The sequence below is a fragment of the Aulostomus chinensis genome, chromosome 1 (genome assembly GCF_037954235.1).
Source record: "Aulostomus chinensis isolate RoL2024-O1b breed Wild chromosome 1, RoL_Achi_v1.0, whole genome shotgun sequence".
In the NCBI taxonomy this organism is placed as follows: domain Eukaryota; kingdom Metazoa; phylum Chordata; class Actinopteri; order Syngnathiformes; family Aulostomidae; genus Aulostomus; species Aulostomus chinensis.
This window is the reverse complement of record NC_141320.1, coordinates 50,612,643-50,630,767: the sequence shown is the minus strand read 5'-3', so window position 1 is coordinate 50,630,767 and position 18,125 is coordinate 50,612,643. Positions and strand designations below refer to the sequence as shown.

The 18,125-nt window shown below is 44.5% G+C and overlaps 1 non-coding gene across 1 annotated transcript; it reads right to left on the bottom strand.

Annotated features, from left to right (window-relative positions):
* Nucleotides 1–3,727: 3,727 nt before the first annotated feature.
* On the bottom strand, nucleotides 3,728–3,809 carry trnas-gcu (transfer RNA serine (anticodon GCU)). The gene has a single exon. It is a non-coding gene; the product is annotated as a tRNA-Ser (tRNA).
* Nucleotides 3,810–18,125: the final 14,316 nt, after the last annotated feature.

The following is an 18,125-nucleotide window of genomic DNA, read 5'->3' as shown; positions in this document are numbered from 1 at the left end:
TACACCTGAGTAGCTTCAATAGCCTGAAGTGATCAGAGTGAGAGACGCTACAAGCTCTCCATCAGACTCACAGTCACATGAGCCATCACATGATTGGTGAATGACCACAAACACCTTCATCTTTGACAAAGAAGTAAAATAAAAGGTGAACCACAGATGAGACACCAGTGGTAAAAACACTAAAGTGCTGTCAAGGAGAAACAGGATACGAGCAAACACACACACAAGTTACAGAGAGAGAACTCTCCCAGAGGGAACCACTCAAAGGAGAACCTAGAGATCATCAGGCTGGATGACCTCATCAACATGAGACAGGTGGATAGGAAACAAGCTCAGAGATGTCAGGAACATGAGATCCAAGTGGTGAGAGAGCAAGAACTGGTGAGGTTCCAGAACCAGGAGTGAGGTGAAGCCTGCATCACCTACTGGGAGCTTTTAGTCTAAGGTTCAACTTGGACTGGAATGATTTCTGGAGAGACAACGTGCAGGGAGGGAATTTGGAGATGAAGAACAAGTTCCTCTCAGCTTTAATGGAGTTTTCAGGAGTCAAACAGACCCTCCTCTGATTGGTTGTCAGATGTGTTCTCATTGGACCACAGCCTCCAGGTTGAGGGTTCTGATCCTAGTCAGACACATTGACTCTGATGCTGCTGAGCCTGAAGGGAGGATGAAGAAAGGAGTGTCTGAGAGAGCTTCACCAGACAAACTGTCCAGTTGAACAACAAACACTAGTCAGGAGGAATGTTGCTGCTGGGACCCTGATTCAAACCAGGGTTGCTGCAGCCACAACACAGAGGACTGACCACTAGAGGATCAGGGCCTCCTGGAGGCTGAGGTTGGAGCTGCTCTGTCTTTGTCTCACTGAGAGATCAGAGACAATTGGAGTCCACAAAGAAATCATTGAGAAATCAAGGAGATCAAAGAAAGAATTCTAAGATCAAACACAGAACTCTGTTCAACTTCAGTTTTAGCTCAGACCCTCTTTAATATCTCTGTACTGCCACTTGTCGTCAGGAGACTCAGTATAATCCTCCACAGTCCTGCTGATGTCACTCAGCTGGACATCGCCGTGTCTCCTGGTGACTCAGGACCAGTTGATGTCCATTGACCTGTCATGGAGGCAGAGAACAAAACTGAGGTCTTAATTAAAGCTGGAGGCAGTTTTGTTTGGGCCTGAGCCTCCTTCTGTCCACTGCAGACAAGTAGCAGGAGTCGTCCTGAATCCAAGGATGTATTTTATGAGAGCGGTGGGACTTGTAGTTTAGGAGGTAGAAGCCTCAGTGTGACACCAAGTGAGAATCAGAGCTGAGCGCTGAGCCTCTAAGAGCCCCTCCCCCGCTGCTCTCTGTCAGAGTGGAGAGGAGAGAGGATTTTTGGAGAGTTTGTTGTTTGAAAAAGGCTCATCAATCCCCAGATTGTGGTCAAAAGTTGAATGTAAACATATTTTGGTAGGCATTTTTGTCAGGAATGTAGTGAAGTTATTTGTGAAGTGGAGAGAGTTACAGTGTAGACGAGAGAAGCGTCAGTTTGAGGCTATGTGTGTCTGAGGAGACAGCCTCCCATTGGTTTACATTGTAGGGTGAAAAGTGGGTCCTGGACTTTGTCATGACTCAAACAATTTGTAGTTGGTTTCTGTTGGTTTGGTTTGCTTGACTGGTTGTTGTTTGTTGACCTTGCAAAATCCATATTTTGGGTTCTGGCTTGTTCTGCTTTTCATTTTGTGTTTGGATTAAAGTTCTGTTGCTGAAAAAATAAATCCAGGGTTTAGTGACTAAAAAAAGGTCCAGAGGCCCACAACTAAATCTTCAAACCAATATTTCCATGATAAGAAAGCCTAACAAGGTCACCAAGAGATGGAAACAACTTGGAGGATAGAAAACTGTTTTAGTTTATTTGACAGCTGATTGAAGACGTGGGTCAAAACTGACCGTTACCATGGAGATGGGAACAGAAAGCTGACACAAGAGGAAGGTTCCAGCTCTGAAAAAGGAGTTTGATCAAAATCTTGAACTGACAGCAGAAATATCCTTTTGTATGTTGACCTTTGTTGACAGAAGTCACTTTAGCTTGGCAGTGAAAAGAATGGCTGCTAGCTTGACAAAGAACTGCACAAACCAGGTTCAAGCTGGACTTTGGACCCTGGTATCTGTAACGACTCCATCAACTCCTAATCTAGCAGCTCTGCTGGGTCCAACTATTTTACAGAACATTTGACAGACCTGTGGAGCAGTGAGGACACACATGAGTGGACCTTTGCTATCTGGGTGTCCTCCAGATGTCCTCCTGACTGGTAGGCACCAGTGTGCACTGTTTGGCACTGAAGTCATGTGACTGAAGTCATCCAGTCATGTGACTGAAGTCATCCAGTCATGTCAGTGATGTCACTTGGTAGGACTGTCACTGCCGTCTCATTCTAGAAAAGAATCCAGACTCCACCTGTGGCTCCATGATAACTGATGGACCTCTGGTTGGAGGCTGGATGATGATGTTTGGACTGGAAGGAAAACTCCTTGTCCAAATTCCATTGTGTTCAAATTTAAAGTCCCACAATAAGAAGTAGCTGAATCTGACAGGTGGAGGTTTGGAACTACAAGATGGTGATGTTTCCTTGACTTGATGCTCTGACTGTCAGGGTGGATGACAGCTTCTTCTGCTGCTGCATCTGAGTGGCTATGATTGGAGGTTTTACCTCCCAAGGTTGTTTGGTTCCAGGGGAAATTTTAGAATTCCAGTCCCCATCCTTGGCTGTTCTGAAACTCTTCTCCTGAATCACTCCTGAGCTGCAGCAAGAACAAATACCAGTGCCAACCAGATCAACTTCATGGCTGCTAACAGCCTCAGACACTTGATTTCCATCAATCTGGAGCCAAGAAGGCCCTCACCTGTGGTTCTCCTCCAGGAGGGTCCAGGTTCTGCCATTGGGGCTCCTGGTGCCACTGCCAGAGAGCCTCAGCTGCACACTGCAACATTTCAACAGGAGATTGACATTCCTTCAAATGTCCTGACATCTGATTCCAATGGTTCTGTTCCATGTTTATATTTTAAAATCAATCACACAATGAAAGCTGCCTCAGCTGGTTTAAGAGAGAGAACAAGCTAAGAGATCTGAAACCAGTAAAATATGCTTTTCTGTGTGCAAACTAGTGAGGGGCATGGAAGGATATTTTACCACCAATACAGAACCCAGACTTTAGTCATGTGATGAGATGGAGACTCTGATTATGACGTTAATGGACAAAATGTGACTTGAAAGAAAACACATTAAAAAATACTAACTAAACTAAATAAATAAATAAAGAAGCAGCACAAATAACGTTTTCTTCTGCACAAATTTACTGGTATTAGACTGCATTTTTGGTCAATGAGTAGATGAAAGAGTGTCACATATATATTATATACATGTGATACATGAACGTGGCTTTGGACAAAAGCTCAATGAAACTGTAGGATTGTAGAATGATTTAAACGTTCCAAGTGGACTGTTTCAGGTTTCTGGAAGACGCTTCAGCTCTCATCCAAGAGGCGTCTTCAGTTTTCTTCACTGATGGGAGGATTTATGGCTCTAAGGGGGCGGGACCTTCTACAGAGGTGATTGACACATGTGAGCTCTGGGTGTCAGAGTTTTTTTGGTCAGGTTGTGAAAGGGAAGTTGACTCAACTGGTGTCTGTGTCAGTTAAAAGCCTCACAGTAATTCCAGAATCTAGGAGTAGAAACCAAAGTCTCCTACGACGAGGATGGGATTCGAACCCACGCGTGCAGAGCTCAATGGATCAGCAGTCCATCGCCTTAACCACTCGGCCACCTCGTCTGCTAACAGCAACCCTGACCTTTTAAACAGCTGAACTCTTTGGAGCCCATTTGTCAGAAATGGACCCAGCAGGAGCCACTGAACACAACTCTGACATCATCAGGCTTCTTCCCAGCAGCTTGGTGCTCCAGAAGGAAGAATCCAGACCATCGCTACATCATCAGAGTGAACACCAGCTGATGTTGACCAGTTTAACAAGCCTTTGACTGCTAAATGACATCCAAGCTCAGATTCTCTTGTCCTGGTAGAACAAGTCAGTGTTGAAGAAGATGAGAGCACCAGTCTCTTTCATCAAGGAAACAAGCCTCCTATCACTGTCCTATGCAGAGTTTCTTTAAAAAAAAAAGTGAGACAACCTCAAGATTTTCTGTTTCCTCTTGTAGGATTTTGCCACAGAGAATCAGAGACAATCAAAAGCTTGTTGGACTTTAATGTGGGAGGACTGAACAAGTCATGACATCATCAGTTTTGCCTTCACAGGTGCTCCATTTACTTTACTTTCAATTTTACAGAGGTAGAACCTGAAATCAAAGCTGTCTGTCCAAAGAAGTGAAAGCTTCCCAGGTTGTGATGTTCTTGTCTACAGACTCTGTCTTGTATGGAGCTTCAGTCTTTAATGAAAAGACTCCTCCATTAATAACATCACTGTGCCTCTGCAGTGAATCAGTCACTCCATCCATTTTCTATACCACTGATTTGTTAAAGGTTATGGGGGGGGGGGGGTGACATTTGGTGAGAGCAGGGTTCACCCTGAACAGGTCACCAGTCCTCAGGTCCACTGAACAGGTCCCCCATGTGGGATGATGGCGTTGAAGCAGAGGAGAAGTCCAGGAAGAAAAGGCGGACATAGGAGTTCCTGCTCTCCAGATGGGTGAGGGCTGCGTGGACCACTGGTGAAATGGCGTCATCAGTGGAGCGGTGTTGCCTGTAGGCATACTGGTGGGGGTCCACAGAGATGTCGATGGAGAGCTCTATGTGGGCCTTGACCAGCCTCTCAAAGTACTTCATGACTACTGGGGTGAGTGCAATGGGTCGGTAGTCATTTAGGCCTGTCACTGTGGAGCACTTGGGGACAGGGACAATAGTGGCAGTCTTTAGGCAGGTGGGGACAGATGACAGCGCCAGTAAGGTGTTGAAGATGTCCGCCAGCACCTCGGACAGCTGTTGTGCTCAGTCCTCACCCTGGGATGTTGTCAGGGCCTGCAGCTTTGCGAGGGTTGATTCCCTGAAAGGTCTTCCTCACGTCTGCTGTGGTCACACTGAGGGGCGTGTCGTCAGGTGGTGGTGTGAGTCTGGTGCTGGGGGGGGGGGGGGTGTCAGGGTCCTCGAAGCAGAGAAGAAACTCATTGAATGAGTGAGGCGCTGGACCTGCTCTACTTGTGAAGTGTCATGAGATAACATTTGTTGTGATTTGGCGCTGTACAAATAAAACTTACGACTTAAATGGAAATTGTCTGGGGGGGGGTGTAGCCTCCATCGGGGATGTGTTTGATGTCTGAATTCTGTCTTTGATGTCTGAATTCTGTTCATTGATCTCCTGCTTCAGTCTTTGATCTCTGAGTGATCCTAAACTCATCAAAGGATCACATCACCTTCACAATCTGTAAAGAACCTGGGTGTCATTTTGGACTCTGAGCTGAATTTCATTCCACACGTCAAGAACATAACTAAGAGAGGTTTTGATCATCTTAAGAACAGAGCCAGAGTCGCCCGTTCCTCTCAGGCCAACACGGAGGTGCTGATGCATGCTTTTATTTCCAGTCCTTCAGATTCTTGTAGTGCCCTGCTGCTCTCTGGTCTCCCCAAAACAACCATCTATAATCTACAATGACTCCAGAATTCTGCAGCACGTGTGCTGACGAGGACCAGAGGGCAGGAGCTCATTACACCGGTTTTAAAGTCGCTGCATCGGCTCCCCGTGTGCTTCAGGATCAACTTTAAGGTTCTTTTAGTAGTTTTTAAGTGTCTTAATGGTCTTGGCCCACCTTCTTTATCTGAACTGCTTTCATCATATCAACCATCGCGGACCCTGAGGTCCTCTGGCACCGGCCTTCTAGTCGTTCCAAGACTCAAAACTAAAACCCACGGGGAGGCTGCATCCAGCCATTATGGCCCAAAGTTCTGGAACAGCCTGCCAGAGAACATCAGGACCGCAGAGACTGTTGATGTTTTTAAAAGGAGGCTCAAGACTCCCCTTTTTAGCTTAGCTTTTAACTGACTTAGTCTCTCTTGTCCTTTCATTTTATCACAATATCTTATTGTTACTTTTGTCTTTCAATTATTTTATTCTACTTTTTTATTAGCTCTTAAACTTTTAGATTTTATATATATTCTATGTCATTCTGATATTTTAATATCATTGTAATTTCTGTTCTTTACTGTTCTACCTTCTTTGAGTCTTTTAGTTTTTAGCTCCAGTGTTTCCTGGTGGGGGCCCTCCACACTGGGAGGTGTGTCTGGTCCGCCCGCGGGAGCGTCGTCCTTGGGATCGTCCAGGCCCGGAGAGCTGGGGGGCTCTGCATTATATGTGGAGTGTACCCGTCTGTCCGGGTCGGGGGGGTCTGGGTGGCGGCGCTCCCTGTGGTTGTGGGCTGTGGCACCTCCTGGTGAGGATGGCCCCCCATAGGTGGTCTTTCCTCACTAGGATTTTCAGTGCCCTGCCATGTTCCTACTGACAGTCAGTGTGTGGTTGTGTGTGTGTGTGTGGGAGGGGGGGGGTGGTGTGTGCATGTATGAGGTCATGTGGGTTGGGAAGGCCGGGTTCTTAACATGTATTTATTGTATTGTTTTATATTTTATTAAACATTTTCTCTCAGTTCTGTGAAGCACTTTGTGTTGCAGTCTCTGGATGAAAAGTGCTGTACAAATATAAATAAAGTAAACTAAAGCAGACGGACGACTCGAGAATGAGAGAGGAAAGAGTAAACAAAGCAGACTCTTTTGAGGTCTTCTCCTTGGTCCCTTCATTTTTTGAGAAGACACTGGACTCAACTGCTGTCCATGATTCTGGATTGTGTTGATTGTGTTGTGAACGAGGATTTGGCCAGGTTTTGTAGGCGGGATCACTGGTGTGCAAACACACCTGACGCTGTGGAGAAAAGATGGCGAGCCACCCACAGGAGAGAGACAGTCGGAGTGGAAAATGGCGCTGCAAACCTCACCCACCCAGGTGACACTGACCCTGACGGTGGGATTGTGGTAGGACAGAACTGACAGGTTTCACAGAGACACCTTGAATTTCTTTTGGACTGATAACGGACTGAACGAAAAGACTGGTGCTGAAAGGGAGAGACTCTGATTATTGATTTGTGAGATTGAGTTGTAAATTGAAATACTTTGGCCCTGAGTTTTATTTTTATAACTTTGTTTTGTTCACGTTTCCTGATTGTGTGCCAAATCGGTGTTCCATGAGTGGGTTGTTGAAAGGGAGTTCAAGCTTGGATAGAGCCGGTGAAACAACCCAACAGGAAGAGGGAACGTAGAACTAAAACTCATCAATAGGCTGAACCAAGATCAAATGAGAACCTAGACTGAGGAAACTCAAATAGACACCGTGAAGTAAACAAACAATCATAGAAATCCAGCCACCAAATCAAACCTCAACTCAAATAAGTCGGGTTAACTTCAAATAAGACTCAAAAGAGGTCAATAACCTGATTCTCCTGAGGTCTGATTTCTGTCTGTTGGTTGGAGGGAGACTCCTTTATTGAATGTGTGTGGATGTAAAGGGTTTGGTACCACTAGTTTTTGTTTTTCTGACATTTTCTGTCTATAAAGAAGTCGGCAGTTTTATTCACTGACTAGTCTGTGGTCTGTTATTCTTACATTAGAATCAACCACTCACATGAGCCTAAAATCTCTGGTCCTCCACCTGAAGTTAGACACATGGGAACTTTGACCCTCATCAACCATGCAGGGAGGAGTTCTCAGAGTCTGATTGTGCTGATGAATCATCAGAACTCTCCATCACGCCGTGACGAGGACATCTCAGTGTCAAATCTGTCATTTCCTGCTGCCAGTAGGTGGCGCTGTGGTCACTGCTGACCTGTAGATGTGTTCAGACTGGGATGTTGATCAAACCTGGAAGTTTCAAACAGATCTGACAGGTGGAGAGGATTCAGAAGAATTGAAGCTTCATTTTAGTTGGAGCCTGAAAATGAGGTGAGACTGAGGGCTCACAGGAGTTGCAGGTAGGTGCTGCCCCCTAGTGACTCAATGGAGAACAACATGTAATGACGTGAACGTTCTACATTTTTCCAGTTCTTGACTTCATTCATCCTCCAACTTCTTCAAGCTGGAAGAGAGTGAGATCATTTAAAGTAGAGAGTCAATAATCAGCATCTCATCACTCATTTGTTCTCTGGTGGTGACCTCACGACTCTGCAGTGTGACATCACACATTTCGCTGATGTCATCCTCAAGTGTGTCACTCAGTTCATGCAGCCTTCATTGTTTTATTTTATTATTTCCTTTCACTTTGATCTTCACAAAGACGAAGTGCGTCTGATGGAGGCAACACTGATAGAGTGGAATGTTTCCATGTTGCCATGACAACGTGAGGCCCCTCACCTCCTCTGTTCCTTCTGCCGGTCGGCGTCAGAAGAGCAAGATGGCTGCTTCTCCATCTGGGTGGATGAGCAGCTCCTCCCATCTCAGGCAGACGCTCCCTGGCTGCATGTCAGCAGCTCCTCAAAGCTCCTTCTGGTTTCTTTGCTCTCCTGATGCTGCGCTGGTGGATTTGTCCACCTCTCATTCTCCAGGGTTCTCAGCCTCATGTTCTCTCCCTCCTGTTCCAGCTCCTCCAAGTTTCCAGTGGAAGTTTGGCTTTTGTTTGCTACTTTGTCTTTTCTCCTCTGTTGGTGCTTTGAGTTCCTTTGTTGTTCTTTGTCTTTTCATCATTCAAGCCTCCTTTTGTTGAACGCTCCTCTCCCCCGTCTGTATTTGGGTCCTGTTCTCCTCCACTTTGGCCAAGAAGGCGGCCCAACAAGAGTCACCAGTGATGTCACAGCTCCTGGATGCCCCGCCCCTTCACCTGGTGCAGGTCGTGTGATGTCACTGAATCCCACTCAGACCAAACCAGTCAGAGATCAGTGTGTTTGTGTCAGTGATGTCATCGCTGCTGACATCACAGCCCTCCATCCACACACGCCAGACTGAGGTGGAGGAGGTGATGTTGGGGTTTTCAAGGTCTTCGTCATGAGTGGGAGGGGCTGAGCTGGTGAATGATCAGCTGACCAGGTCTGGGCTCAGTTCAGATGTTGAGCCACTGCTGACTGCCGTTTGCCTGAGGAAGACCCAACGTTCCCCTCAAGAAATGGAGGGCAGTTTTTAGTGCAGCGTTCATTCTGGTTGGAGTTTTCCTTTCCTTTGCCCTGCACCTCTCTGGTGGGGAGGTGCTCCCTGTTGACAAGGACTCAGTGGAGAAGACTGGACCTTCACTGGTTCAAGGAGCACCGAGGCAAAGGGAGGCCCAGACCAGCAGCCAGGGTGACCAGTTTGAAAACCTGCTCCTCTTCCATGCTGACTTGTTGGTGTCTCCTCTTTTATTCCTGAGTGATTTTAATCTCAGCTCTCTGAACCTGAATGGAGCAGAACCAGGAAATCATTGCAGGAAATCATGGAGGAGAAATGAATGAATGAGACTTCCAGTCAAACTGAGACAAACGTCCAGGTTTGGTCATCAAATATATCTGACATTCATCAGTAGACTGACAAAGATGCTCATTATTATTGCAGCAGATTAAACTAGAGAATAAAGAGGGTCTCTCTTTGGAAAAAATATTGCAGGATATTTTTGTTTTATCAGAGAGGCTTTAATGTCTGTCTTTGATGTCTAAACTCTGACTCTGATGTCATTGGTGGTGACTGAATTCTACCCCCTGACACACTGAAGGCTCATATTGGTGAGCAGGTAGGTGCTGCCCCCTAGTGACCCAATGGAGAACGACATGTAATGACATGAAGATTCTACATTTTTCCACTTGTGAGATAAAAATACCTCACAGCAAGAAGGTTCAGGGTTCCAGTCCCGGCTGGAGCACAGGATCTTTCTGTGTGAGTCTGCATGTTCTCCTGTTCCTGTGTGGGTTCTCTCTGGTTCTCCAGCTTCCTCCCACAGTCCAAAGACATCAAGAGGGGACGAGGCTGATTGATACTCTAAATTGACTGTAGGTGTGACTGTGAGAGTGAATGGTTGTCTGTGTCTATGTGTTGGTCCTGTGATGGACTGGTGACCTGTCCAGGGTGAACCCCGCCTCTCACCTGTAGATGCTGGGATAGGCTCCACCCCCATGACCCTTATCAGGAATAAGAGGAAGACAACGGATGGATGGATATTGGAAACGACTGCAATACAGTATATAAATATTCTAGTTCCATACATGGGAACCTGGTTCTCCTGCTCTTTAACATCCTCCAATAGGAATGGACCGTCTATGACAAAGTATCAATAAATCTATCAAGGAGGAAGAAGAATTCTGATCAAAGAACTGAAGTCAATCTGGAGATCAGTTGATCTCTGGAAGGAGGAGGAGGAGGCATCCTGTGCTTTTATCTCTCTGTTCATGTTTCCTGCTGAGTGTGTGTGTGTGTGTGTGTGTGTGTGTGTGTGTGTGTGTGTGTCCCAGCTGCAGCAGTCAGTTCAGGTTCCTTCAGTGTGACTGAGGGAGGTTTCTGTCCGATGGTTTCTCCCAGTGTGAACACAGCCTGACTGCTGATGCTGTGCCGACTCTGACAGTGGTTCAGTTTTTCTCAGTGGCTTTGTTGCTGCTCTCAGATCAGAATGAAAGTTCTCACAACTCTGAGTTCAGCCTCCACAACATGGAGTCACTTGTTTCTCCTTCCTTTGATCAAATAGCGAACGCTTTTGGACGAGGAGGGAGGAAACCACGGCGTTTCACTGCTTTACATTTAGAATCTCACGCCAAGCCGGAGAAGCAGGTCCTGAATCAGTCACGTGGTCACTGCTGGCTGGCGAGGCTTCGGACGTCAACACATACGTCATCAATACGCGCTTCACAGAACGAGAAGAAGACGCGGGAGGTTTTCAAACAACAAGGAAAGAAGGAGAAGTCCGGGAACCCCCGGCCTCGGTCTTTGTCTCCTGAAGGCTGAGTGGCGCACGCACACACGCACACGCACGCACACACACACACAGCCTGTCTTCAGTATAAAATGGTCTGTCACGTTCTCTCACGTTGGAAGATTTCTCTCACTCCATTGTGAATACAGAGATTCTTCATCTGCCACCTGAGTCTTGATCCACTGATTCCTCTGATCCACCTCTTTCTGCTCCAACAAGGCTGACATGGATCAGGTGGGTCCATGTCATCCAATCAGGAGGTTTCTCCTCTCAGTTAATTTTCTTCATCCCAGTTTGATTGATTCTCCTCAGCCTGATGAAGGAGCATCTGATCAGGTGTTTGGCTGCTTGTTGGTTGTAATTCCATAGATTTTAATCTCAGATGTTATAGAATTAAGAATGCAATGGCAGTCCTGCCAAGTGACATCACTGACATGACAGGATGACCCAGTCATGTGACTGAAGGAGCTGAGAGCTTCTACACATCATTGTTGATGGTGTCTTCCACTGTAGTCAGCAGCCTCAACTCCTCTATCAACACCTGTCAGAGACCTGCTGGAGGCCCCACTGAGGTTTGAACTGGGATCACTGGATTCAGAGTCCAGAGTGCTCACCCTTCCACCATGGAACCATCAAAGATGAAACATGTGAGACAAACTATGGCACTAATCATGTATGAGGGACTGCAGTGGTTTTCTGGATCTAATTTCCACAAACAAATGATGATTTGGGGAAAGGTCTGACAAAGTCTGACAAACATACCCTGATTTTTTCACAAACAAATGATGATTTTTAGACAGTGACACAGGGCTCTTATTTTGGAGGGCCATCAGGATGTGAAATATCCCAGACCTCTGAGATCAGAGCGTTCACTTTGATCTCAGGGTCCTGAATTTGGAGGTTCCTTCTTTGGTCTCCAAGTTCTAACTCCCATCTGAGTGAATCCTTTTTTTAATGAGCTCCTCAGACCCTGATGATGTCAGGAAGAAATCCAGACATTCAGTTCTCATCTCAGCTGTTCTGACTGAGACGTCAAGCAGTCAGGAAAAAAGTGTTACGACCCAAAGTGGGACCTTTACAGGAGCTAACAAAGTGTCTTTTTTCCAAAACTACTTGAGGAACTGGTTAAACCAGTAAAATATGCATTTCTGTGTGCAGACCAGTGGGGAGCCTGGGTGAGTGGAAGGATGTTTACCACCAACACAGAACCCAGACTTTAGTCATGTGATGAGATGGAGACTCTGATGATGAAGTTAATGGACAAAATGTGAATTGAAGGATGAACACAAACGGGTTTTTGAACCAAACACATTTCTTCAGCAGACTTTGATCCAACATTGAAGTTAGAGTTTGGTGGCTGCTCCATGTTGGAGGAAACCAGGCGATGTTGGACCGTCACAGGGAAGCTCCTTTGCCTCCTCTGCTGCAAGTTCAACCACTCACTCCCATCAGTGGAGAGCAGCTTCAACTGGGTTTGGAATTTACCACTGTGGATGCATAGGAATGTGGAGAAAATGTCCTTTGTCAGAAGTGGGATTCAAATCCACGCCTCCAGGAGAGACTGCGACCTGAACGCAGCGCCTTAGACCGCTCGGCCATCCTGACAGAAACTTAGTTGCAGACTGAATTAATTCACTGACAAAGTAGAATTTTTTTCCACAGGAGCTACTGGCTCCTTAGTTGTTGCATTTATTGTTAACATTAAACACACAGTCTGTGTTCATGGCAGAAAGAAATGATTTTCATTTTTCTAAAGGACAAGAAATGAACCAGAACATTAGAACCACGTAACATCTCTTGATCAGTTTGTTACATGGGACACATTCCAGACAGGAAGGTCCTTCTGAGACTTGAACTGGGATCCCTGGACCCAGAGTCCAGAGTGCTCACCATTCCACCATGGAACCAAACACAAGGAGGAGGTTCCTCTAAATACCACTTGACATCACCTGCAATCAACCTGTTGCTATTCAGAGGTTCATCTTGCTCTTGTTCCAGACTAAATTGGCAAAAGGAACAAGAACCACAAGGAAATCATGGAACTCCAGATTTATTCAGGACTTTCTAACTCCATCGTATGACCTGGGAGCAAAGACTGGCCAGGCCTTCCTTAATTTATCAGTTAATTACTGCTTCAACAAACATGCCACTTAATTAAGTTACCAGAATTTCTCTCATTGAAAAACCCACCAGCCTGATTTCTTGACATGACATGAAAAATTCTCCAAGAACCCACAGTTGGGTGGAAAGATACCAGGTTAACCAGGAGGAGTCCTGTTCCTGAACCATGGATGGAACAAAGTCCACTGGAAAACTCAGCAGTTCCTGAGTGCCAGATCCATCCGGGAGCTTGGGTCTCCCCTTGACTGTGGTGATCCATGAGATCAAGGAGGACAGAGGAAAGAAGGATCCTGTTGGAGATCTCCTCCCTTCTTCCTCCACTTCACTACTACTTGGATGTCAGGAATATGAGGTACTTTACTCAAATGAGGTATTAGGAGTTTCCTGTTTGACAAGAAGGAAGTCAGAGGTTCATCCCTCACTTGTTGGTGGTGCCCTCAACCTGCTGAGAGCATCACTTAGTTCTCTACAGAGAAACATGGCAGCTCTGCTGAAGGCTGCAGGAAACCTGCTGGAACTGAGACTTGGACTCAGGTCACTGGATTCAAAGTCCAGGGTGCCAACAGGTCCACCAGGGCATCTGTGCTTTACTTACCGTGTAAAAAGGACCACAGCGGTCGTCTGGTTTTAATTTAACAAACAAATACGCTTGAAAACTTTGAGACAGAGACACAGGGCTCTTATTTGAAGGGCCATGGGATGTGAAATATCCCAGATCTCTGAGATCAGAGCGTTCACTTTGATCTCAGGGTCCTGACTTTGGGGGTTCTTCCTTTGGTCTTCAAATACTTGTGGTTTTTATTGGCATAACTTTCAATTTGCATGCAAAAAGAGAATCACAGTCAATGTAAACCCAGCAGACAGTGTTTATTTCTAATAAATCAGACAATCACACAAATGAGAATGAAAGGAAAAAACAATGAAAGGTTTTAAAATCCTTCTCCACTCTAAAGCTTTTTAAAGTTCATTTGAAGGTTCAAAGGTGGAGGTGAGGAGGTCACCCTGATCCTCCCTGTCGTCACTGCCAGGATTCTTTCTTCTGTTGCTGTGGTTCTTCTGATGAAGGGGGCGTGATGTTTGCTGTCTCAGGCTCCACCAAATGTCCTCTTCAGGACGCCACAATGTGGCCTCTTCACTGCTCCATCTTCCCTGCATCGGAGACACCAGGGTTCCTCCTGGTGCCGACCCCATCGTCCTGCTACCCAATGGTGCGGCCATGGATCCTCAGAGGAGGCTGGGATCCTTCTTCTCATCGGAACCACAGTTTTTCCTGGAGGGAACAACAGGAGCTTTGTTGTAATGTTTTGCTCGGTGTTTCCTGCTCAGAGCGTCAGGATCTGTGACGCCATCTTGTGGTAGGGGGTCATCATCTTGTTGTGTGGTAGTGGATTCATTGATCTGCTGTTTCAACACATTCAAGTTCATTATCCTACAAGTCAAAGTACATTTGGTGTGGAGTTTTAGTTTCTGGCCTCAATCATAACGTGTGCCTTTCTTCTTCATGAACATTTCTCAGCTTTGTAAGTTTATTCTAGTTTTTCTTCCTCTCTTTTCTATTCCATTGTTGAAGATTCTACTGCAGGTTGGAGTTCCCTGTTGACTGAAGCAGAAACAGGAACAACAAGCTGGAGGCTGTCAGACCTTCAAGTTGGGGGCTGATATTAAAGTAGGAGATGAACACATCCAGGTTAGCATCCCTCTCAGAAGCTGCTACTTTAGCTCTTCAGGATACAGCAGCCTAGCATAGCTTCATCTGGCCAGTTAGTGGCCCACTTTGATGTCTGGGATATCAGGTTCAAGGTTCTTCACAGCTCTGAATGAAGGCTTTCTAAAGTGTTAACCAGTACTCCAGTTGTAAAAAACAATCAGGGGGGATGGTAGATTTTGATGTTTAGGAACAGATCATTTGTGCTGATGACAGCGCATCAGGTGAGAGACCAACAGTGTACCCTTACTCCTCTCAAACAACAAGCATGCTATGGATATTACCTGTCTGCTACTCCTGTCATTGATCTTGACCAAGCCCCCAGGCTGACACTGCTACCACTGCTCCTACATAGTTAGAGTCAAATGCAGAGGACATTTTCCCACCGGGTGCAAGTGCAACTTCATACTCATGCTACCTATAAATCTGGGAATTCATCTATATTTTGAAACAAAACATTCTCAAGTCAAGTCCATTTTAATTAAAGTGCAAGAGAAAAAGAATGAAACAAATGTACTGTGGCAGGATAGCGCTACACTCCCCACCATGAGGGGCAGTGTGGCAGACGATAGTGAGTGGTCAACTAGAAATAGACCTGGTCCGACCCTTCTCCGTCCTTTCCACTTCCTCTCCCTCCTTTACGGAGCCGACAGCCGTGCGTGGTGGCGTCTCGCTGGTCAGCAGATCGGTTACAAACAAAGGTACCTCAAAACCTCAAAATAATGCTACAGTGATGTCGGAAGAATTGCGAATGATCTCAAAATGATGCTAACAGTAATGGAGGAAGAGTTGCTAATAACCTCAAAATGATGCTACAGTGATGTCGGAAGAATTGCTAATGATCTCAAAATGATGCTAACAGTAATGGAGGAAGAGTTGCTAATAACCTCAAAATGATGCTACAGTGATGTCGGAAGAATTGCTAATGATCTCAAAATGATGCTAACAGTAATGGAGGAAGAGTTGCTAATAACCTCAAAATAATGCTACAATGATGTCGGAAGAATTGCTAATGATCTCAAAATGATGCTAACAGTAATGGAGGAAGAGTTGCTAATAACCTCAAAATGATGCTACAGTGATGTCGGAAGAATTGCTAATGAACTCAAAATGATGCGACAGTGATGTAGTAAGAATTGCTAATGAACTCAAAATGATGCGAGCAGAAATGTAGTGAAAGTTTCGAATAACCTCAAAGTGATGCTGACAGTCATGTACTAAGAGTTGCTACGAACCTCAAAATAATGCGACAGTGATGTCGGAAGAATTCCTAATGAACTCAAAATGATGCTAACAGTAATGTAGTGATAGTTGCTAATAAACTCAGTGATGCTAACAGTAATGTAGTGAAAGTTTCGAATAACCTCAAAATAATGCTGACAGTCATGTAGTAAGAGTTGCTTCGAACCTCAAAATAATGCGACAGTGATGTTGGAAACATTGCCAATGATCTCAAAATGATGCGACAGTGATGTAGTGATGGTTGCTAATAAACTCAGTGAGGCTTACAGTAATGTAGTAAGTGTTTCGAACAATTTCAAATGATGCTGAAAGTCATGTAGAAAGAGTTGCTACTACCCTCAAAATAATGCTACAGTGATGTCGCAGGAATTGCTAATGAACACAAAATAATGCGAAAGTAATGTCGGAAGAATTGCTAATGATCTCAAAATGATGCTACAGTGATGTCATAAGAATTGCTAATGAACTCAAAATGATGCTAACAGGAATGTAGTGATAGTTGCGAATAAACTCAAAGTGATGCTGACAGTCATGTAGAAAGAGTTGCTACGAAGCTCAAAATGATGCGACAGTGATGTAGTAAGAATTGCTAATGATCTCAAAATGATGCGACAGTGATGTCGTAAGAATTGCTAATGATCTCAAAATGATGAGACAGTGATGGAGTAAGAATTGCTAATGAACTCAAAATGATGCTAAGAGTAATGTAGTGATAGTTGCTAATGATCTCAAAGTGATGCTAAAAGTAATGTAGTGAAAGTTTCGAACAACCTCAAAGTGATGCTGACAGTCATGTCGTAAGAGTTGCTACGAACCTTAAAATAATGCAACAGTGATGTTAGAAGAATTGCGAAAGATCTCAAAATGATGCGACAGTGATGGAGTAAGAATTGCTAATAAACTCAAAATGATGCTAACAGTAATGTAGTGATAGTTGCTAATGATCTCAAAATGATGCTTACAGTAATGTAGTAAGTGTTTCGAACAACCTCAAAGTGATGCTAACAGTCATGTCGTAAGAGTTGCTAATAAACTCAAAATGATGCTAACAGTAATGTAGGAAGAGTTGAAACTCACCTCAAAATGATGCGACAGTGATGTCGTAAGAATTGCTAATGAACTCAAAATGATGCTAAAAGTGATGTCGTAAGAATTGCTAATGAACTCAAAATGATGCAAACAGTAATGTAGTGATAGTTGCTATAAACTCAGTGATGTTTACAGAAATGTAGTAAATGTTTCGAACAACCTCAAGGTGATGCTGACAGTCGTGTAGTAAGAGTTGCTACTTACCACAAAATAATAATACAGTGATGTCGGAAGAATTGCTAATGAACTCAAAATGATACTAACAGTAATGTAGTGACAGTTGCTAATCAACTCATTGATGCTGACAGTGATGTAGTAAGTGTTTCGAAAAACCTCAAAGTGATGCTGACAGTCATGTAGTAAGAGTTGCTACTAACCTCATAGTGATGCTAACAGTAATGTAGTGAAAGTTGCTAATGAACTCAAAGTGATGCTGACAGTAATGTAGTAAGAGTTTCGAACAACTTCAAAGTGATCCTGATAGTCATGTAGTAAGAGTTGCTACTGACCTCAATTTAATGCTACAGTGATGTCGTGAGAATTGGTAATAAACTTAAAATGATGCTAATAGTAATGTAGTGATAGTTGCTAATTAACTCAGTGATGCTTACAGTAATGTAGGAAGTGTTTCGAACAACCTCAAAGTGATGCTGACAGTCATGTAGTAACAGTTGCTTCTAACCTCAAAATGATGCTAACAATAATGTAGTGATAGTTGCTAATAAACTCAGTGATGCTTAAAGTAATGCAGTAAGAGTTTCGAACAACCTAAAAGTGATTCTGACAGTCATGTAGTAATGGTTGCTACGAACCTTAAAATAATGCAACAGTGATGTCAGAAGAATTGATAATGATCTCAAACTGATGGGACATTGATGTCGTAAGAATTGCTAATGAACTCAAAATGATGCTAACAGTAATGTAGTGATAGTTGCTAATCAACTCAGTGATGCTTAGAGTAATGTAGTAAGTGTTTCGAACAACCTCAAAGTGATGCTGACAGTCATGTCGTAAGAGTTGCTACGAACCTCAAAACAATGCGACAGTGATGTCAGAAAAATTGTTAAAGAACTCAAAA